This window comes from Crinia signifera, chromosome 2, assembly GCF_055691185.1.
Source record: "Crinia signifera chromosome 2, ASM5569118v1, whole genome shotgun sequence".
Lineage (NCBI taxonomy): Eukaryota > Metazoa > Chordata > Amphibia > Anura > Myobatrachidae > Crinia > Crinia signifera.
This window is the reverse complement of record NC_139218.1, coordinates 54,338,020-54,362,417: the sequence shown is the minus strand read 5'-3', so window position 1 is coordinate 54,362,417 and position 24,398 is coordinate 54,338,020. Positions and strand designations below refer to the sequence as shown.

General features: G+C 44.9%; 1 long non-coding RNA gene across 1 annotated transcript in view; it reads right to left on the bottom strand.

The window, feature by feature from the left end:
* Positions 1-1,620: 1,620 nt before the first annotated feature.
* The window catches only part of LOC146058737 (uncharacterized), a 39,437-nt gene continuing 16,659 nt past the window's right edge, over positions 1,621-24,398 (bottom strand). The window contains exons 2-3 of the long non-coding RNA XR_014469928.1: positions 7,585-7,643; positions 1,621-2,332 (exon numbers count right to left, since the gene is read on the bottom strand). This is a non-coding gene — a long non-coding RNA (uncharacterized LOC146058737). The remainder of the gene's footprint in view (positions 2,333-7,584; positions 7,644-24,398) is intronic.

Sequence of the window (24,398 nt, the reverse complement as noted above, 5' to 3'; positions counted from 1 at the left end):
AACAATAAAAAAAAATGTAAATACAAGTATTCCGTATGTAAATCCTATTACAGAATAAGGACTCGCATTGATAAATACATGAAGGGAGATTTCTTAAAGTGCTGTTTTGTATGGCGCTTTAAAATTGTCCCACATAGAGGGTTATCCTGGTTCACTTGGTTCAAAGGCAAATTCGCTGTCAGATGGAACGAAACCATATGCACTGCAGGTGGGCTCCAACTTTTTCATACCCCACTATCCACGTCGGCGTAGAGTTGATTTTCTATAGTGTGCCGAGCGCAGCGAGCCACCGAGCCCGAAGCGTGGCGAGGGGACGCAAATTACTTTACATGGATTCCGCGTCCGCTCGCTGCGCTCGCCACACTATATATAATCAACTCCACGCCGACGTGTATAGTGGGGTAATGAAAAAGTCGGAGGATGCGTTCCGCCGACGCTCGCCACGCTTCGGGGTGACGTGGATAGTGGGGGGGGGGGGAGGCATCCTATCTTTTACATGTATTCACTGACTTAGCCCACTAAAAAGATAGGATGCGATAAAAAATTGCATCGCATCTCATGCCACTAATGGCATGCGATGCGATTTTTTATCGCACCCTATCTTTTTAATGGACTGTCAGTGAACACATTAAAAAGATAGGATGCGATAAAAAAATCGCATCGCATCACATGCCATTAATGGCATGCGATGCAATTTCCTCACCCTGAATAGCCCACTATGTAAATGGAGTAGGGGGCGCCGTGCTAGGAAACAAGTACACACTGAGGTCATGGGTTCGATTCCCGCCATGGCTGTGCAGAGTTTGTATATTCTCCCCGTGCTTGCGTGGGTTTCCTCCTGGTACTCCGGTTTCCTCCCACAATCCCAAAATATACTGGTAGGTCAATTGGCTTCCAAAAAAATTAACCCTAGAATGTCTGTGTTCACATGTGGTAGGGAATATAGATTGTAAGCTCCACTGGGGCAGGGACTGATGTGACTATTCTCTGTGAAGTGCTGCAGAATATGTATGCGCTATATAAGAAACTGGTAATAAAATAAAATAATGGTAGGATCACTACTGAGGCAGGAGGTGTCCACTTCAGGTCGAAATACCAACGCCGGAATCCCGACTGCCGCAATGCTGACAAGGGAGGCCGTGGATCCCCCCCCCCTTTGCGGGCTCACTGTGCTCACCACACAGCGGGCCCGGTACCTCGCTACGCACGCCACACTATTTTATTCTCCCTCTATGGACAAGGGGGGGCCGTGGATCGCGCCCCCCCCCACTTACGGGCTCGCTGTGCTCACCACACAGCGGGCCCGGTACCTCGCTACGCTCGGCACACTATTTTATTCTCCCTCTATGGACAAGGGGGGCCGTGGATCGCCCCCCCTTGCGGGCTCACTGTGCTCACCACGCAGCGGGCCCGGTACCTCGCTACGCTCGCCACACTATTTTATTCTCCCTCTATGGACAAGGGGGGGCCGTGGTTCGCCCCCCCCCCCCCCCTTGCGGGCTCGCTGTGCTCACCACGCAGCGGGCCCGGTATCTCACTACGCTCGGCACACTATTTTATTCTCCCTCTATGGACAAGGGGGGGCCGTGGTTCGCCCCCCCCCCCCCCCCCCTTGCGGGCTCGCTGTGCTCACCACGCAGCGGGCCCGGTATCTCACTACGCTCGGCACACTATTTTATTCTCCCTCTATGGGTGTCATGGACACCCATAGAGGGACAAAGTGCCGGCATTGTGGCGGTCGGGATTCCGGCGGCGGTATTCGACCACCAGGATTCCGACCGCCGGCGTATTGACCGCATCCCCTAAAACACACTGGCTTCACCCAGGTTATCAAATCAGCGTGAAAGATGAATAAATAAATATTATTGCCATACTTTCCAACTCTAAAGAGGCTTGGGTCGAGACTTCTGAGCTTGCGGACAGGCAACAGGACGACCACAGGACTGCGAGTGCAAAAGCAAGACAGTGGCCAAAAAGTGGGACTGTTCTGCTGAAACAGATGTTCTGCTGGAGGTTTGTTGTCTGCCGGTTGGATGCACTTCAAATGTTATTCCTGGCCATGATATGGGTGTGTTATATGAGAGGTTTCTGATGAATAATCTCTTACACTAGAGTCCATACTCTGATGGGCATTCTGCAGCTAGCACTGGATTGGTGTAACTCAACGGTGTGACCAATATACACAATGGAAGTTTGTTGTGGTATTTGCATAAAGTTGTAGAATGGCAAAAGACGCACAGACTTCTCTGCTTTCGGCTCAGAACCTGGTCCTATATGTTTTCATTCCATTTTCCTCTCGCAGTGCTCCACTGGAGGATTGTTATCTTCTTGTCTGTAGACAATATATTAACAAACATCAATATTAATATTTCATTTAGAAAATAATATATAATATATGCAATGTATTGTTAAAATTCAGAGCTGTGGATGTGAGAGTTAATATACTGTGTCTCATTGGATATATGCCTGTGAAACCAAGCTAGCGGATTTACACCCACACAGAGTGGAACTTAGAGCAAGGACTTGTGGAACGCACAGAAGTATACCCACAGTCATCTTTATGGAAAGAAGTGCACAGATCCTCCCGCGTCTCCTTGTTGTGGGTGAGGGAATTAATCCAGGAAGAAAACAGTAACAACCGCCTCCTAGTAAGAAATCACCCAAAAACACCAATGTGACCCCAATTCTATGTGAAAATATGGTTGACCCCATACCAAAAATAAAAATGTGCTTATCTGAACTTTCATTCAAATATGTCCAAATAACCAATGAATGATCTTCAAAGAAATGGGAGAAAAATAAATCCAAGTATAACAGATACAATTTTTTACTAGATAAAAATGCAAATGTACAATTAAATCAAATATAGCTTATCTGAACAGATATACAGGATATAGAGTCATACACGTGACTATGATCCTACAAAATCCCTGACTTTGTGCAAAGAACTTACAGCATGTGCAGGGTGGTCACAAAAAGCATTGATTTGATTTAGATGTTTCTTCCGTTCATCCATTTTGTATAAATTGATAAATATAAACTATTACAGATGGAGTGCTCTCCATCCAGCCAGGGGCTGGCGATTTGACAATCCCCACGATTTGAAGTACAAACCCCACCCAAATCTAAAGGTGGCCATACATCAGAAAGATATTGTACCCAATCATACAATCTCAATTGATTGTAAGATGGATCTTATGCAGATTGTGTGCACATCTTGTGTACACAATCATGCAGCAGATGGATTGTATGACTGATTGTATGATGGATTGTGAGTAGATTGTGTGTCCAAAAACCACCAAGGACTGCCGGGGATTTCAAGGGAAATTGTACACAATCATGAGCGCAATCGATCTTAAGATCGATCTTTCTGATGTATGGCCAGCTTAACTCTCTCTGCACATGTTGCATCAGCCTCACCTGCAGTGCATATGGTTTTGTCCATTAGAGAGTGATTGTGCCTTTGTGAGTGAACCAGAATAACCCCCTAGAGGCCAAACCACCTGTCTGTATTCACTTATTGGAGCAAATTTAACACTAAAATGCTCTGGAGTTCTTTCTTTGTAGAAAGCCTGAATCTACCTGGGCTACCTGTAAAGCTTCCTCTAATCATCCATCTGCAGAGAGAGGAAAAATAACAGACTATACTGTAGTAGAGCGATTTCAGAATCAAAAAAAGAATGTTTTTTAATGTGTTGAGCAATACTCCGTTCAGTTGATTAATTACACACCAAATATTACATTAAGTGCTCACACTCCATTGTAACGTACCTAAAAACGTCCAGATGCACTGAAACAGGCCACTGAAGCGTGAAATTAATTCCTATTCCAAAGACAGGAGGACAGTTTTAAAATGTAAACTAACACTGAAATGATTTGAGTTTCATCTGGCATTTTGAGGCAACTACTGCCTACCCAGAGTGGACCAGCTGACCCCTAGCATTCTATTTGCTGGGGTGGTAGGGGCTTACTGAGGGTGTCTCCAGCCTGGAAAATGCAATACACGCATACTGTCCAATCAGATATATACACACACACACACACACACAAAAGCTCTATACAAAATCAAGGCTTTCACCAGCGTGTGTGAGTGTGTGATATAATATAAATTAGGGATGTGCTCTGAGCACTTTTCGTGTTTTGTGAAATACATTTTGGGTCTGTATCTCAGGCCAGTGTTTTGGATCTGGATCTGTTCCAAAACACCAGCAATTTTCGGGTTTTGGGTTCTGATTCTTTTTTTTTTTTTAAAGCATAAAAACAGCTAAAATCACAGATTTTTTTGTTGTTCCTACACTATTATTAACCTCAATATATTTATTTATTTATTGCCAGTTTCTTATATAGCGCACACAGATTCTGCAGCGCTTTACAGAGAATATTTGAACATTCACATCAGTCCCTGCCCCAGTGGAGCTTACAATCTATATTCCCTACCACATGTACACGCACATACAGACATTCAAGGGTTAGTTTTGTTGGGAACCAATTAGCCTACCAGTATATTTTTGGATTGTGGGAGGAAACCGGAGTACCCAGAGGAAACCCACACAAACACAGGGAGAATATACAAACTCAGCACGATTAGGGCCATGGTGGGAATCGGACCCATGACCTCAGTCTGGATACTGGCGGAAACCCTGCCCGCCTCCGCTTCAAGGATTAAGTGGTGGTACGGGGAGGCGGTGGGGACCGGCAACGGCAGACGGAGAGGTGGCGGACTGCTGCGGGGAGCTCCATCAAAACAGGGCACGTGAGCTTCTAGTCAGAGCTGACCCTATCCTAAATGACACCCTAGGCAAGATTTTGGCTGGTGCCCCCTAGCACCGCCACTAGTTCCGTCTCTGACCCTGCTCCCCTTTCCCAGCACCATCAACCCTCATCATAGCAGTCATCATTTTGGTGCTCCTACCCGCCATATTTATATAGAAATAGTGCACACATTCCGTGCACAGCCCAAACAGGGGTGTGTTCTTGCTGGGATGGGGCATGGCCACACAATAGTACCCCCAATTCAAATTATGCCACACAGTAGTGTAACTTTATTCACATATCATGCGATGGTGTCCCTTATTCACGTTACATCACACTGAGAAAATATTGTACTTTAAGCAGCTCCATGGCCACACTGCAACCCAGCACAAAGCAGTGTGTGCTGGGCAGAGGAGAAGAGCTGCAGCTGCTGCTGTCACTTAAGGGGAGGGGGCCCGGGGCCCCCACTGGGCCCTTCCATCAGACTTTGGCCTGGATAATTTGTACCCCCTACCCCTTTCTCTCGGCACCCCTGATAATACCACACAGTAATGCCCCTTACACATGACACACATTATTAACTTATAAACATAATGCCCCTTACACATTATGCCAACCTTTATTAATTCCCTTCATACACATAATGACACACATAATGCCTTTTACACATATCTTGCACATTATTAATGCCCTTATACACATGACACACATAATGCCTTTTACACATATGTCGCACATTATTAATGCATTTATACATGACACACATAATGCCCCTTACACATATGTCGAACACTATTGTACAACCAACCCACCCGCAGACAGCACTCGCACAGCCGCTAACACTGTGACCTCTGCCTCTGCTTGGATACAGATGTTTCCTCATACATCGTGCCTCAATAGGCCATACACTCCTGGCCAGTTTTTTTGCTGAAAATATGTATTATTTGCATTGTTATGTGACCAGGACACACAAGGAGCTTCTGATGATTAAAATGATATGCAGCATGCCTATATTATGTGTGCGACTGTGGCTGTACCTGAATACGGAGTGCTATGTTACAGTGATTTCCATGAATACACTATTTCATATGCAGATAAAGCCTCGCTCACACACAGAATATAGGCATGCTGCATATCATTTTAATCAGCAGAAGCTGCTGGTGCACCTAGGCATTCCAAACGCCCTAGGCATTTGCCTATGCCTAGGGCCGGCTCTGCTTCTCGTGCACGTGAGCCCCCTTCCGACGGATGGCGGGGCCTGGGGGCTGGCCGGGGCTGGCATTTCTATCACTAGCCCCCGCTCCTATTCCGCAGGTCCCGGACTGATGCATGAAAGCATCATACAGGAGCATGATGCAGGAGGAGTCTGCAGCTGGTGCACAGACAGCGTGGGCACTGGGGATCCGGGCAGCACGGTGCGTGCTCAGGAGGAGGAAGCGGAGGAAGCGTGTCCATTAGGAAATAAGCGCATATGTAATGAGCGGGCCCGCTAGTTCCCATTTGCAGCGGTGACCCCGCCGATGAAATGACAATAGTCTCATTCACAGTCAACTGCGTGTACATTGGAACTGCAGCAACCTCTGAATCCAGCGTTAAACTCTAATAAATTACAAGGGCTGCCAATAAATGTGGTCATCAATACAATATAACTATACCTAGTATGGTGTCAGGAGGAAACAAGCAGTTCAGCCTCACTCCCTGTGAGGCCCTGCGATCCAGCGGTGGCCACTAGTGTCAAGAGTGGTTGGCCCAGGTCCAAGAATATGCTTTGGGCACCGTCCCTTCTAGTCCCAAGACCACCAACCAGTACAAACAGCATCACAGTATCTAATAAGATTCTGTGCCCCATTTAATGAAACAATAATACTCTGTATAGCCTTTTATTGATAATAATAATAATCTGTAATCCCCTTAAAAAGACCAGTGTCTGATGTCAGCAATGCTGCTCGGAGAGTGATGGGGTAAGGTAAGGTTGGCAGGGGATGATAGGCAGAGAGTGACAGGGAGGGGCAGAAACTAATGGACAGATGGTAAAGGGTAGAGGCAGAGTGTGATGGACAATGGATGACAGAGAGAGGTAGAGGGTGACAGACAGATGGCGACTTGGAGAGGCAAGGGTTGACAGGGAGAGGCACAGAATGACAGACAGGGGGTGATAGGGGTGAGATGCATTAAGAGTGATAAACCACCAACCAATCAGCTCCTAGCTGTCAATTTTCAAACAGCCTGTGACATGGCAGTAATGAGCTGATTGGCTGGTACTTTATCACTCTCAGTTTTATCACTTTTCAAGGCTTAGTACATCTGGTCCAAGGAGAGAGAGGTTAACCTACTGAGGTGGTGACTGGTCATTGCCAAACATTATACCTTACTTATTGAATACACCTCTGAATACACTAATTGTCTAATAATAGTAATTAAGTTTAGCTTATAAATCTGTTTTCAGACAGTAGCTTACTTACTACAGCACTACAATGGGGGAAGAGGAGGAACCCAATAACTGTGGCGTTCTACCCTATGAGATATCCAAGTGTATGGCCGCTGTAGGTGCTGGATGTCAGGCTGTCAGATAGAATGTCTGTCGGCCTGACAGCTAGTTCTTCAGACTGTGTATGCCCATCCTAACACTTCATCAGGATGAGTCTGTTCTGTTCCCTGGACAGTATATCAGCCACCAGCTGGGACTAAACTTTACACATCATTGGCGTGTAGAGACTATTCCATCACTATGTCATTCATCAGAATTGCACACTTTATCCCTTAAGACTGGGAGATTCTCCGTCCATGTACCACTTACGATGATTGCTACAGTTACACCATAATTTCACTGACCTCGAATGTTTCTTTTATTGTGCGGTCTCTATTCAATCAGGAAAAATGATCTGCCCGCCCTGCATTCAAAGTGAAGAAAGGAATTTCATTTTTTTAATAGAACTATGGTTACCAGATATCACTAGCCATTTGGAACCATTACAAGACAATACTACTGTCAGCGCAGCCTGTTAATACATTCATAGATGTAGAGTACTGTAATTGACTGCATATATTTTTTCGTCTTTGTGTTGTATAGAAGTGACACATGAAATGCAATGTTCCCCCAGGCACACGGCTACTCAGGAAGATAAATATCTTGGATGTAACAATCTGTTTCTTACAATGGTAAATGCTGCATCATTTTTCTTAAGAAGAACTTTGTGCGTACATGTTACTACCTGACCACAAGGAACAATCAGCCCTGCATGCTTGAGGAATTAGAAGCAACAGGAACAATTCAAGTGGTTGTTAAAGAGAAGATGACATCTGATTGTATTGTAGGTTTAGCCATCCAATCAATAATGACTTTCTCTTCACAGCAGGTGCAGCAGCCAGTTAGATTCAGTAACCCAGCTGTGATACTAGTTAAATGGTGATATTACTAGTATTCCTGTAATATTGATTAAATTGGCCAGATTCAGTGTCAAACGCAGGATTTTTAGAGTGGGGTTTCCAAATGTAATCCAAAATCTCCCACTCTGCAGCACAATGGAGTATGTATGGGAGTCTGGGGGAATGGTAACAGCCATTAAAATTGGTCTTTTTATACACAGGATACTGTATGGAATGCAGTAATAATATTTAACAGTACACTACATGTCCCAGCATGCCCTGCCACAGATTTTATATAATGGGTTGCTAAAACTGTTGCAAAGCATGCTGGGACGTGTAGTCCCACAACAGCTGGAGGACCATGAATTTGACTCCACTGGTCTATGGTATAGGCTGTTTCAAACATTGGTGGTCAGGATATGTTTTTTTTTTTTTATCCTTTTATAATTCTCTTTATTTAATTTTTATACATTAACAAAAAATAAAGATATACATATGACATACATATACATATTCTACCTAACATAACAAAATAGCTTAGCCTGTACTCCAATTAATGTTCATAAATTACTTCCTCTAGCTTCCCATATCATCCCGCTATCACTTCAACCTTGCATGATCGTTACAATGATACCATTATTTAAATTTCTATTCTACCCACTAGTGTCGTTAGAGCTTTTAGCCGCATTAGTGCGAGTCTTAAATATTTATTGACGACTGAAACCCTTACATGCACTCTATATGGTAATGAAAGGTCAGGATATGTTAATACATACACTAACATAATAGAAACAGTATTGCACTTTCTAAGCTTGCAATGTCCCACTTCATGGTAAGGCTCCTGTCTCTTCCTCTTGGCAGCTGCTCTCTGGTCCATTGCGATGTTTGAGGGCTCAGATCCACACATACAGTAAATGTGGTAGAAGAAGCTGGTACACTGGGCATGTGCAGCAGCTCTGCTCTGTCCCTTACACTGCATGATGTGGTGGCAGCTCTATTGATCATATTATATACCAGTGCTATTGTCATAATTTAAGGCACTTGCCAAGAGGAGGAGTGTTTCCAGGCAACCAGAACACCACCACCACCACCCTACATTTGCATATTAGATTCTGTGTCACATACAAAAAACACAAGCAGCAGGGATTGGCGGTCGCCCATCTGCAAGTTTATACACTCCTTCCCTGGAATGCATCCATGTGGGTGAATGTGCAAGGACTGAGTTGTCCACTTTTAGTGCCCATGAGCCTGATTCAGACGTGATCACTGGGCTGCTGATCTTCCGAGCCCTGGGATCAGATAACTGCTGCACTGCCAGAGTGTAAACACGCCACTGGGCAAGCCTGCAAATTTCTGAGCAGAGCTTGTGAAAAGTAGCTGGATCGTTGATCAGATGCAAGTCCATTCGCAAGCAGCTCACCTTCAAATAGTTTTTCCAGTGTGTGCAGTTAGTGCAGAGCCCTGGAATTACTTGGCAGCTGTGATAGAACCAGGCTGTTCAGGTGCTTGGACGATGGGGGTTATTCTGGTTCACTTGCAAAGGCAAATTCATTCTCTAATGGACAAAACCATGTGCACTGCAGGTAGGGCAGATGTAACATATGCAGAGAGAGTTAGATTTGGGTGAGTTATTTTGTTTCTTTGCAGGGAAAATACTGGCTGCATTATTTTTACACTGCAATATCGATATCAGTTTGAAGTACACCCCCCACCCAAATCTAACTATCTCTGCACATGTTAGATCTGCTGCCCCTCCCCCCCTCCCCCTGCAGTGCACATGGTTTTGTCCATTAGAGAGTGAATTTGCCTTTGCGAGTGAACCAGAATAACGCCGATATTAGGACATTACCCTGGCTATCCAACATTTTGTCCAGGAAGTTTAAGTACTGGATCTTAATAGGATAGGAACACTTTTGAAACCTGAGAATGCTTACACATTTAATGTTTTATGGTGTCTTGGAAAACAAATCTTTGTTACCCCCATTATTAGTGTCACCGATTAACTTAAAACCTAAGCACACAACGGAGCATTGAGAGGGAACAAGACACGTTACTAAGCTATTTCACCTTAAGGGTGAGCACAATAAAGGCCCACCCTGTGGTGATGTCAGGAATGACACATTGGGCAGAGGCATGTTATGTGTGTATACACTTACCAATAGTTAGGTCAGCAGACTGGCCAACCCACAACCGATCAGGTAAGCGTAAACAGAACAGAAATCATCAGGACACTTGTACAGTGCCATTTGTACTCGTGTGCAGAATAAGGAGGCCATTTGTACTAAACCATGTATTCCACATAAAGCTGGAGCACAGGTGTGTTATGGGTCTACAAGTAGTATTAATTATTCCTGAGGATACCTTGAAAACATGCACTTGTTGGGTTCCATGAGGACCCAATTTGGCACTGGACTACAGATACTGTATACGAATATAAAGCATGGTTGCCTACCTGACCCTCTCCTTCAGGGAGAAAATGCTCTGTTCCTGGACTTGCCTGGTTATGTATGATTACCATCACCTGTGGTGAGCTGGGTAATTGATAAGAAAGGTGTTTCACCACAGGTGATGGCAATCATACATTACCAGGGAAGTCCAGGAACAGAGCATTTGCTCTCTGAATGAGAGGGTCAGGTAGGCCAGTGGTTTTCAACCTCGGTCCTCAAGGACCCCCAACAGTGCATGTTTTCCAGGTCTCCACTCAAAATCACAGGTAAAATTATTACTCCACTTGCAATCTTTTAAAATGTGTCAGTGAATAATTAGTGCACCTGCCGGGTGACCTGGAAAACATGCAGTATTGGGGGTCCTTGAGGACCAAGGTTGAGTACCACTGAGGTAGGCAACCATGATATAAAGTGGTCACTTTTGCTGAACTCTTCATACTATTTGGGTAATCATTTTGTGATTGATTGATTGACAAACACACACACACACACACACACACACACAAGAAAAATCCTTAATAAAATGAGGAAATGCAATCTATTGAATTTTCAACTTTGCCCCAATGCCATGGCGCCGCCCTTTAGCTAAGACAAGTGTTCAGATGGAGACGGGGCAGGGAAGTGGCGCAGCCATAGGGTAGGGGCTTGCACCTGGTCTCCATAGAAACCGGAAGTGCTGTGCATTCCAAAAAACAGAGAAACACTTCACTTCCGGATACCCGGAAGCGCTATTCATACTATTCATTCACTTTTTTCTTTTTTCTGGTGTGAAGGGGAGAGAAATCCACCACCCTCTGCCTCGCCCCTTTAACTGGCTATATTGTTTAACCAGCTATATCTTCAGAACCAACTGACCCATTTACATGAGAGCAGTGTTATATTGAAGAACTTTTGAGTGGCCTTTGAATGATATTGATACTGGTCCATTTGTTTCCAGAATAATCTGCCCTCAAAGTACATGAACAGCCATGAAATTGCATTTCAGAAATAAAACAATCGTTTTACCCGCAATATCTCCAGAACTCATTGACCCATATGGACCAGCCTGGTATCAGCCGTCGGAACTGGGTGGGGGTCGAAATTAGCAGGTCCCATGTTATCCTATGGGGAAAACTTTGGTATCTCCGGTTCCCGGGGGAGCTAGCGACACAAGACTGGACTCATTGGAAAGCCCTGGTCCTCAGCTACAAAAGGAGCTATGTCTGAAATGACAGGGGGGGGGGGCACGTGCCCGGGTGCCCCCCCCCCTGAATCCGCCCATGCTGACAACCAATCACTATCTCGCTGCAGTCTGGGCGGAAGATAAAGAATGGTTCCTCGTTGGCCAGCATCCTCTACCTTCATCCCAAGCTATCTATATGTTAAGATGGCCATTTGTGGTTTATTAAAGGGCAGTAACAGGAAGCAGATTAACACAGGGTTAAATGCAGGCTTTTCAGATAATGGTATAACAGCAGACATAACAGATACCGACAGGAACAGAAGGCATGTGCAAGTTTAACAGTAGTGTGCTATAAGAGGCCCCTCAAAAAATAACGCATGGAGAAGCCACGTATTTGGTAGAAGGTTGTGTTGAAGTTTTTGCACTTCTGGCTCAGTGGAATCCCGGACCGCAATAGGCATGAGACATCAGAGCTTCTCAAATGAAAAGGTTTACCATGGCAAACAGACTGCAGCCATCAGGACTCCACTAACATGTGTGCCTATATCAGTGACATACCAGTTGCTAACATCATCAGACTATGGTTGCTAATCAACACTGGACAATATCCACCAGTGGCGTAACTATAGCCATGCAGTCCCCGCGGTGGCGGGGATGCGCTGAGAAGTTGCGGGCCCCGGGGGGGCTGCGGGGCTATAGTTAGCCGCTGCCAGGGCCAGACTGGCCATCTGGCACTTCTGGCAAATGCCATAGGGGCCGATAGCCAAGTAGGCCGATTTAACCCTATGGGGGGGGTTGTTAAAACTTATGGGGGAGGGGGGTTGTTAACCCTACTGGGGGGGCTGGCAAAATTTTCGGCAGGGGGCGCATAATTAATAGTTACGCCACTGATATCCACCCCTACCCCAAGCTCTCATTATTGCAGAACAGTATTGGGGAAGATGTCATTGAATATTCTCTATGACTCCACTTGGTGCACACTGCACATATAAATACTTGTCCTATCTAATTAAAAGGATAATTCTGCTCATCATCTCTTTGGGGGGAATTCAAGTGTTTTGCACCGCGGTAGCCACTATATGGCACAGAATAAGGCAATTCATATGCTGCTCCATTTGGTCACGCACAGCTGCTGGCATTGAATTTAGTGTTATGTTGTTTGTCATTTTGATGGCCTGGTAATTAGCAGAAATTATATTGTATTATTGCCTGCTTGATTTATCTTTTTCATTTTTACATTTATTTGTTTTTACGCATTTTGCGCCTTGACTACAACCCCTTAACGCCTGTAAAACATAATATTTTTATATAATTATCACTAGATCCATTAGCTATCTAGCTGTGGAAATAAACGGGCAATTTTCTGTGATGTCAGCCGGCGTATTTATTAACCTTTTGAGTGCCAACATCTGTGAGTGATATGCAAAATCTCTGCTACAAATGCACACATTTGTTATATAAATTCAAATAAAATGTTGTGTAAAAAAAAGATTATATTTCCTATATAAGGTGAACATTACAGGTCATTATGAGGAATAAATATGTTTATTTGGCAATGTTCACACCTTTTTTGTCAAATTCACTCGGCACTCAAAGTTTTATTTCTGGTATTGCCACCTTTGCCATTACAGTGACTATACACTATGTTATACAGTATGTAGCTGCTCAAATACCATTATACTGTGTGATCTCAGCTAGTTGTTTGAAAACATTCAGGTAGGCCAGTGTTTTTCAACCCATGTGCCGTGGCACACCAGTGTGCCTTGAGCTGTTCACAAGTGTGCCCCCAGATCTAGAGATGCCCAAACCAGTTTACAGCCACCACCAGTCCAACTGTTATTTACTGGTCTCTTTTCATGTAAAGGGCCAATGTGTTTTATTTTTGTTACCTGTGGGGACCAGTGTGATTGTTTTTTTATATGGGGGCCAATATGTTTTTTTTTTTCCTGTGGGGGCCAATGTGTTTGCCCTGTGGGGATCTCCTGATGTGCCTTGGTAATTTTAAAATCTTATTAAGGGCCTTATTCTGCTCGGTGCGGATATTCCCGAATTCTTTCGGATGGCGTTTTTTATCCGTCTGCGCATGCGTGGAGAACGCTACGCGCATGTGCCACGCATGGTCTCCGTACTTGTTCTCACTAATCCCGTACAGAAATGTGCACCGCAATCACTCGGCCAATATGGGTGTGTTATGGGCGTCATGCGGAATGACACAGGGGCGTAGTTTCAAAGTGGGCTAAACTGGGCGGAAACATGGGCGGACACGGGGGAGTACACATATTTGGGTAGGCGTGCATTCGGACAGCACGCCCAATGCACGCGAACAAAAAGGGTAGAAATGTGCGGTGTCCAAAAGGCTAGTATTGCTTTGCGGACACCACTCGGTCATGCGCTAGGCAATCGGAACACCTAATCAGGGCGGACGCACCTCAACCAATGTCACCTGAACCCAATACAATCACATACTTTACCCATTACTTGTTAATTACACGCTTCTCACTGCTACAATTGGAAGCATTGCTGCTTAAAGGGAACTTTACATGCTGCCCTTGTCACACACTTTTACACTGCAAATAATGCACACAACTTAATATTAATAATACTAATACACATGGCACTTCTGCATGTATCAATTAATACAGACATTTGGGGGGCCAACATAACATTTATTAAAGCAACTTTGGTACAAATTTCAAAACCATAACAAAAAAAATGGTACCATACCAGGACAAAAAATACATAATATATAATAAATGTATGTTAGGGTCACATGCTGTAAGGGTTAATGTGTGTCATGAATGTAGTAGGAATGTGGGTCAGTATAGATGAGCATTTAATTGATTGAAATTGCTAACAATCCCTTTTTCAGGAGGTTGCCTAATAGCCTAAGTGGGTCATGTGATCGCTGTGTGTACTCAGTACAAAAGTGTTGGATTGTGCGTAACTACTCCGCATCGGGGCGTACGGACAGCTTTCCGTACGTTCTCACGCGGGAAGACCGTGCTTGTGCGGGAAGACCGTGCAAGAATCTGAGTGTTTCCCCCGCACACGCATGGTTTGTATGTCGTCCGTACACACGCCCTGTTCTTAAAGAGTGAGTCCGTCCGAATGCGGAGGACACGTGGGCGTTTCTACGGACGATGCCCGCACGCTGCCGCACAGCGATGCGTGCGGCCCGCGCCGAAAGAATTCGGGAATATCCGCACCGAGCAGAATAAGGCCCTAAGTGTGCCACAAGGTAAAAAAGGTTGAAAATCACTGAGGTAGGCATTCGCACACATTCGCTGCGTAACATCGCTAGCATGCCATGTTCGCTAACACATCCCCTCGCATGCGCCTGCTAGCAGAAAAAACCATTAGATAGTTGCTGACCATCAAATAATTTCTCCTGCCTTAGGTAATCACAGGGGGTCTGCACATCTGCAAATACACACATGCACAGACCCCCCCCCCCCCCCACCCCTCCACCACCACCACGGACCGGGGCCGTTACCATTCCAGTCTTAGATCACAGACAATTCATTCTGATTCCGACTGGGGTATTTGTTGCAGAAACTCTTCTGCCACTTATACGGTAAGAAAAGGAAATAAGTCAGGGAAGGGCGTCACTGTGTTCTCTTACATAATGGCAAAAAAAAAATCTATTTTGATGGAAATGGAGCAGATTATTTAAGAAACTAAATGGAAGAAGATGAAGAGACTCCCAGTTCTGCAATTTAGGACAGAGAATACATGAACGGCTCTATAGTTCTTCCAGCCAATTATTATCCACTGGAACACAGAAGAGGCTTGAATATTGCTCAGAATTAGCTTGGAAATGAAATGCATTGCTGTCCATGATCTATTGTATAGTTACTGCTGCCCATGGAAATGTAGCCGAAAAGTCAGTTATCCCCCAAAGTCGTGCACAACAAAATTCATTCTAGGCTAACAACAGTAAAAGGGTACACGTACTGTGCAGTATGTAAGAGAAAAAATAAAACTATACATTTATAATAGCATGCCTCCCAACTGTCCACATTTCAGGCACAGTCCCAACCGCATTCTTGCCTACTTTTGAAAACTAGTTTCAGGGAGATTATAGTTTATAGTAGAATTTTGCACAGTGTCTCATTGAGGGGCGTGTCATGCTCCACCAAAAGGGCGTGTCTAGTTCCATATATGGAGAGATTGTGAAAAGAGATTGTGAACGTGGCACCTAGAATTGTGGCTGTGTACTGCTACATCTGAGGGGAATCTTTTAAAATGACTTATATCCAAATGTAGATGAGCCCCAAAGCAGTTAGTAAGAGATACTATACTTGGTAAAGTGCTGGGAAATGGCGCTGATGGTTCAATGTAAATGTGTCTATCTTTCATTCCTTTTTTCACAAAAAATGTAACAGTGTAATGTGGGATAGGTGACATGGGGGAGATTGCTAGACTAATGAGGGAGAGAGAGAGATTGCTGTTATTTCTGGGAGTCTCCTGCAGAATGCAGGAGGGGAGGCAACTATGCCCAACCGTGGACTAGTGTTGGGAGGCTAGGGGTCACCCCTGTGGTGAATGGAACACATGCTTCATCTATTTCCAGTACTGCTGGGAGGAGGCTAAGCATGCCCCCAGAGTGATGAAAGTGCAACATAGCCTTAAATGGCATTCCAGGGAATATGGCTTAGCAGGCATAAGGCCATTCCCTTTTGGTGGGCTCATAAAGTACTGCATCGTACCTCCCAACTGTTCTGATTCTGATGGAACAGTCTCACTGATTGGACAGTATCTCGTTATCCTGTCCACAGTTGCAGTGTCCTGTGGACAGGGGGCAGGGGGTGGGGAGTGACAGTTGGGGGAGCTGGTGCTCTGAAAACGAGCCTCCTATCACAAAAAAGGCCACACCCCCTTCCTGAGTCATACATCTTTGGCACGCAAGTGTCATGATGTGTGCCAGGAAAGTTGGGAGAAATGCTGTATTAAATAAATAGGTGAGGTGTATGCAACATTGGACCCTGGACCCAGTGGCATGAGAGTACCACACACCCTGCACGCAGTATAGATACACCACGGTCAGGAGAAATGATGAAGTGTGTGAGCCAGATGCACTAAGCTTCAAAAGTGATAACATGGAGAGTGATAAACAACCAACCAATCAGCCCCTGCCTGACATTTTTCAAACACAGTCTTGTCATTATAGATACACCACGGTCAGGATATATGATGAAGTGAGTGAGACAGTTATAGGGGAAGTGGATGGTTCTCATAGATTTCAGCATAGTTCACATGGTCCAAAGTAAGAAATTGTGATAGAAAATTCAGACGTACATGACGTCCAAGATAACTAGTTCAAGCTGATTGAGTTATTTAAGGATGAACCACATTTTCCATGAAATAGGTGGTACAGTAACCGGTTAGGAACTATGCGGACTCATCGAGTAGAACTATTCCATATCTTGTAATTAAGGTGGGGGTGTAAGCTGACTTCCATGCTAGCTTGTGGCATGTGGAAAGAAATTGGATGCCTAAACTAATGTTCAAAAGTTTGGGGTCCCTTAGATATTTCCGTATTTTTGAAAGAAAAGCACTGTATTTTTCAGTGAAGATAACATTAAATTAATCAGAAATGCACTCTATACATTGTTAATGTGGTATATGAATATACTATCTGCAAACATCTGGTTTTTAAAGGAATATCTACATAAGAGTACAGAGGCCCATTTCCAGCAACCAACAATCCAGTGTTCTAATGGTACATTGTCTTTGCTAATCACATTAGCACAGCTTAAAATGGGTTTGCTCATCAGAGAAGCTATTAAACGGGCTTTCTTTGAACTAGTTGAGTAACTGGAGCATCACATTTCTCGGTTCGATTATACTCTCAAATTGGACAGAAAAAGACAACTTTCATGTGAAACTTGACAGTCTATACTTGCTCTTAGAAATGAAGGCTATTTCATGCGAGAAATTACCAAGAAGCGGAACATTTATTACAACGGTTTGTACTACTCCCTTCAGAGAACAGCACAAACAGGGACCAACCAGAGTAGGAAGAGAAGTGTGAGGTCCCGATGTACAACCAAGCAGGAAGACATTAGAGTCTCTTATTTGAGAAATAGATGCCTTACAGATCCTTAACTCATTAAATGGTACCCGCAAAATGCCAGTGTTAACGCCTACCATGAAGAGGCGACTCCGGGTTGGTCGCCTTCTAGGCAGAGTGGCAAAGAAAAAAACATATCTAAGACTGGCCAATAAAAGGAAAATATCAATATGCGCAAAATAACACAGACATTGTAAGACAGAGGAAGATTGGGAAAAAGTTTTATGGACCAAATAGAAGGCAACCTCTTCACTATAAATGTTGACACTGGTGTTTTCCAGGTACCATTTAATGAAGCTGCCAGTTGAGGACATATGAGGTGTGTATTTCTTAAACTAGAGACTCTAATGTACTTATCTTCTTGCTCAGTTGTGCACCAGGGCATTCCATTTCTCTTCTACTCTGGTTAGAGCCTGTTTGTGCTGTTCTCTGAAGGGATAATCACATGTGATTTATTGCATGTAACAAAATGGCACATCAAGTCTTATGGAAGCCCTCCCGGGAGTTTAAGGGAAATCATGTCCAACTTGCCCTTCAGACAAGTCGCACAAGTTTGTTATCATCTTTTTCTACACATGAATTTTTAATTTGAATTGATATATTTCCTATATAAGATAAACATTATGAAAACGCTGGGCTTTCCCATGGGTTCCAGCGCATGCCAATGCCTGCCGGCAGTCCCGGATTAACAATGGGCCTGATGGAGCTACAGCTCCAGGCCCACTTTCCAAGTAGGCCCATTTTGTAGCTGAGAGCCAGGGCTTTCCAACGAGCCCAGCCCGAATTGCTAGCCCCCGGGAACCGGAGATACCACCAGGCAAAGCTGGAACATTTTCCCCATAGGATAAAATGGGACCCGCTAATTTCACGGCTGCCAGTTCCCCCTCCGGCATTACAGAAGCTCAAGGTTGATTTCAGTCGAACCCAAATTGCTGGGCCTTCAATCTGATACCAGGCTGGTCCATATGGGTTCATTGGTTCTAGAGCAGGGGTGTCAAACACAAGGCCCGCAGGCCAAATCCAGCCCGCCAGACCTCTTCATGTGGCCCGCGCAGCCGCCGCCAGCCTTCACCTTTTTATTCTCGATTTTTTTTTTTAAACAAGAAAGCCGCCTCTTCAGCGCATGCGCGGCAGCCTACAAGCCAGAGAACGTCTGCCCTCTAGCGCAGTGCCGCCGGTCGTCAACCCCTCCTCCGCTCCCACCTGCTGTATAGGAGCCAGAGAGAGGAAAGTGCAGGTCCGTCGTGGTGAAAGGTGCTGCTGCTGCTGTGCGCTCCAGGTCACTTACTGCTGAGTGTGCACTGCACAGTGACCGGGAGCACGCTGCCCCCCACTCCTGGATAGATAGTGCGAGGAGCGCTACTCACAGGAGGGAGGGGGAAATGTGCCTGTGTGAGAGCGCAGTTGTGTCCTTGGTGGTGGAACAGCTCAGACTGGAGTGGACGCATCAGAGCGGGTAAGTGTCAAACTCTCTGCCTATGTGTGTGTGTGTGCACTGGCACATTGCAGCCCATCATTAATTGCTGTGTCCCATGATAATAAGCAGGACATATGCCCTAAGACTGAGTGCTGCCCCCCTGTGCAGGCAGCGTGTGCCCTAATGCACTGCAGTTCACAGCAATAGCAGGAGGGAAATGCTACTGCTGAGTTACAGTGGTATTATTTGGGACATACTTGTATGAAGGACACTATTATGATAATAAAGAGTGGACACTTAGTCCTACAGATACAACCGGCCCTTTGAGGGTGACCAAACTGCTGATGCGGCCCCCGATGAATTTGAGTTTGACACCCCTGTTCTAGAGATATTGCAGATAAACTGATTTTTTTCATTTCTGAAATGTAATTTCATGGCTGTTCATGTTGTTTGAGGACAGATTTCTCTGGAACCAAACGGCCCAGTTTCACAAGACCAAAATCTTTTGAAGCCCACATGTAAATGGGTCCGTTGGTTCCGAAAATATAGTTGGTTGTTTAAAGGGGGGGGGGGGGTTGTTTTCTCTCCCCCTCACACCAGAAAATGCAGGGAATAGGCTGGTGTAAAAGGGGCCAGCCCAGAAATGTCCCTGCATGATCCTTGGACCATACTCCCGGGTAAGTCCCTGCATTTTCTGGTTTGAAAGGGGTATTATTTCAAATAGCCGGGACCTGCAATGCTCTGAATACAGTCGGGCAGCCCCCTGCTCTCTGCTCAGCTGTCAATGGCTGTCATTTCTGCCTGGCGGCGGCTGTCCCCCAGCATGTATTCCCCCTTGGCAATGAGCATGTAATCCCACATGGCAATGAGCATGGAAACTCTGGCAATGAGCATGTAGGTAAGCAGCACTTATGTAGCATCATTTTTAATAGGCATTATTGTATTTGGCATAATACAGAATGGACATTATGGTGTGTGGCTTAACATGTAATGGGCATTATGGTGTAAATTTTTAATGCGCGCCTTCGGCACGCAATGCCCCTCTTTATGAAGCATATTGTGCATTATTGCTCAATCTGTTTGGTATAGTGTGTATTTTGGCTCAATCCATGTGGCAAAATGTGAATTTTGCCTTAATATGTGTGGCACAGGGCTTTATTCTAGTTCACTCTTTCTGACAAAATCCTTCTTAGATGGACAAAACCATGTGCACTGCAGGGGGGCAGATGTAACTTGTGCAGAGAGAATTAGATTTGGGTGAGTTATTTTGTTTCTGTGCAGGGTAAATACTGGCTGCTTTATTTCTACACTGCAATATAGATTTCACTTTGAAGTAAAACCCCACCCAGATCTAATTCTCTCTGCACAAGTAATATCTTCCCCCCCTGCAGTGCACATGGGCCCTTATTCTGATCTGTGCGGCCGGAGCCGCATACGTTGCTCCGGCCGCACAAACCAATCCCCGCCTACAATACGGATCGCCACGGCCGTCCGTACGCGGACGGCTGGCGATCCGCATGAAAATGGTGGGGCGTACGCCTCCACCATGGTGGGAGCTGCCCCCTGCATTCGATGGTCGGCGACCATCGAAGGCAGGGCCGCACGCTCCACCAGCTCCCGCAAGCTTAGACCACACGTACAATCGTCCGTGTGAAGGCTTGTATGGGGGCGGAGAGCTGACATCCGGCGATGTCAGCTTTCCGCCCCCATCACTGGCGTCATAGCCTCATTACCATGCATACGCCCCGCGTTTGCATGGGAACGCCCATGAAACGCTGGGCGTATGCATAGGGTAATGAGGCTATTAAGCCCCTCACGCCCCTATACGCCCCCTTTGCGGCGTATACATTTTTTGTGCGGCGATTTCCCCTGCACATGCGCAGAGTGACTTCTGCGCATGTGCAGAGTGAAAACATCGGCGGTACGGCCGCACGCGGGCCGTACCGCCGAGATCAGAATAAGGGCCATGGTTTTGTCCATCTAAGAAGGATTTTGTCAGAAAGAGTGAACTAGAATAAGGCTAATAGTGTGAATTTTGGCTCAGTCGGTGTGAATTTTGGCTCATTCGATGTGGCATAATGTGTAAGAGTAAATAGTGTAATAGTAACCCCCTTACAGTATAAGGGGGTTACTATTGTGTTGCATGATTTGTATAAGGGGTTTATGTTGTGGTAAACTTAGGTGACCACATAAAAGGTGCTCAAATTATGTCTACCAAGTTTCGGCTTTCAGTATTTTTTTTTATGACTGGAGTGCCGCCTCACCCCGCAAGTATCTTAAGACATCGGCATCCTGCGGGTGCACCTTTGGAGGGCACCCGCCAATATATCTCCCTGCATTTTTCCTATGCCAGCCCCCTGCCTTTTCCAGACATATGTAATTAGTTGAAAATATTTACACAAATAGAGACACACCCATGAGCAGGCCACCCAACTAGAACACTGGTCACGCCTCCCACATTATTAGGTGCTCGCCACGGGATGCGGTCATTTGGTCTACTGCATTATGGTAGAAAGTCATTAGGTCGAATCCATTAGGTCGACATGCTAAAAGGTCGACATGACTCTAGGTCGACATGGGAAAAGGTCGACATGATTCTAGTTCGAAAGGTCATTAGTTCGACAGGTCATTAGTTCGACAAGGTCATTAGTTCGACATTGTCTATGTCGACATTCACAAGGTCGACATGGAGTTTTTCACTGTTTTTTGAGCCAACATGTGCCGACAGGCGGTATTTCATGCCCTACCATCCACTAGGGCGTGGTGGGAGAATAAAATAGTGTGCCGAGCGTAGCGAGGCACCGTGCCCGACGCATAGCGAGCGCAGCGAGCGATGCGAGGGGATGCAGTGCACTTTAAACTGTGTCCATGTCGACTGTGTTGACATTCAGGTAAAAAAACAGTGAAAAACCCCATGTCGACCTTGTGAATGTCGACATAGACAATGTCGAACTAATGACCTTGTCGAACTAATGACCTGTCGAACTAATGACCTTTCGACCTAGAATCATGTCGACCTTTTCCCATGTCGACCTAGAATCATGTCGACCTTTTAGCATGTCGACCTAATGGATTCGACCTAATGACTTTCTACCATAATGCAATAGACCAAATGATCCCAACCCCTGGCCACAATCCCTATTATTGTGCATAATAGGCCCTTGATAATTTTCAGCTCTAGGCCCATTTAGACCTTAATCTGGCACTGCCCTTGACGGCAGGCACACGGCAGGGGACGGGGGGATGGGGGCGGTGTAATGTATCTCCCTGGGGTAAAACTGGAGTGGTCAGGACCATAAAGGGAGGCTGTAATCTCTCCCTCCCAGTAATAGCTGTTCACAGAAAACGTTAGGTAAAAAATGGCAGAGATCCAATTACCATTTTGTGTGCTTTCTGGGTACAACCCTGCAAGCTGTACAGGCTGTGTTTTCTGGTCACTGGACCTGGGTTTTTATTTCTTTATTTTGTGTACCCTTTTAAGGGGTTGATGTGCAGTGGAAAAAGGGTATTAATGAGAACTTACCCCTAACACTGACTTTGTATGAAATTAAAAATAACTAGTGCATACATACATACATACATACATACATACATACTAGAGTGGGCGTCACCTACTGTAGCTCCCTAGTGTTTCCTCCTTTGTATTGTTCAGCCCCTGCATGTCTTCGCTAAGCCAAAAAGCCACTGTTGGTTGCAGGCCCATATATCCCCTCCCCCACCACTGTGCCCAGTGTTGTTTTAGAACAGTGGTCCTCAAGTACCCCCAACAGTGCACGTTTTCCATGTCACCCGGCAGGTGCACTCATTATTCAGGCACATTTGAAAAGATCCACAGGTTGAGCTAATTATAGCACTTGTGATTCTGTGTGGAGACCTGAAAAACATGCACTGTTGGGGGTACTTGAGGACCAGGGTTGGGAACCACTGTTTTATAATAGGATCTGCAGGTTCTGGTAGATGCTCCGTGTACCACAGACCGGCATTCTCTTCTAGAGGAGGAGAACAACATCTTCCATCGTATGAGGACAAAGCAGCGTCATAGGGTGCCACTGCTACAGACTATGCTCCTGGTGTAAGTCACTGATACCTAGGTCTCTGTATTATGCCAGAACTTTTAGAACTACAGTATTCAATGATTTTCAGGTTGAGTATCCCTTATCCAAATATCCGTTATCCAAATGATTCCAAAAACCATAGTTTCCAAAATGTAAAGGTTTTTTTGTATCCTAAAAACCTACTGGGTACATCTGTAACTGGCATTGCTGTGGACATGCTATGTAACTGGCACTAAATATGTGCAAGAAAATGATTGCTTGGCATTCAAAGTCAGTACCTGAGATAGCACACAGACTTTTTTTCATGTTTTATAACCTTGTTTCATGCACAGATAGATATTTGTGTGTATCACACGTGTTTGATGTGCTTATACAGGTTGAGTATCCCGTATCCAAAAAGCTCGGGACCAGGAGAATTTTGGATAACGGATTATTCCGTATTTCGGAATATTTTAATATTTCAATTATGTATTTTGAAGTATCTTGCATGTATGCTGTATAAACACATAAAATACACACAAATATATTTTATTACCACATAAAATACACACAAATATATTTTATTTGTTCAAAAACAAGGTTTCAAAACATGAAACAAAATTTGTGTACTATCTCAGCACTGAATTTGAATGCCAAGCAATCATTGTCTTGCACATATATAGTGCCAGTTACATATCATGTCCCCAGTAGGGCTGTTACAAATGTCCCCAGTGAGTTTTTAGCAAAAAAAAATAATTTTTTTTTCACTCTCTGGAATGTATGGTTTTCGGAATAATTCGGATAACGGATACTCGGATACGGGATACTCAACCTGTACAACATAAATGCAAGATATCTCATTCAAATATAAAAATACTCCAAAATACGGAATAATGCGTTATCCAAAATACTTCTGGTCCTGAGAATTTTGGCTTAACCTGTATATCCTTGATGCTGGTTCCTAGATTTTAGAGAATTTTGTTGAGCTCTGCTTTCTCTCTCGTATCCTGATTTATAACATGGTGAACTCCTTATTCTTCCTTGGTTAGCATCCATGTTTCCACATACATGGCCTGACTTGCACTTGCCTCTTCCTTAAAGAACCAAAAGGCTCTTTACATGTGGTCCCAACAATCCGCCTAATAGG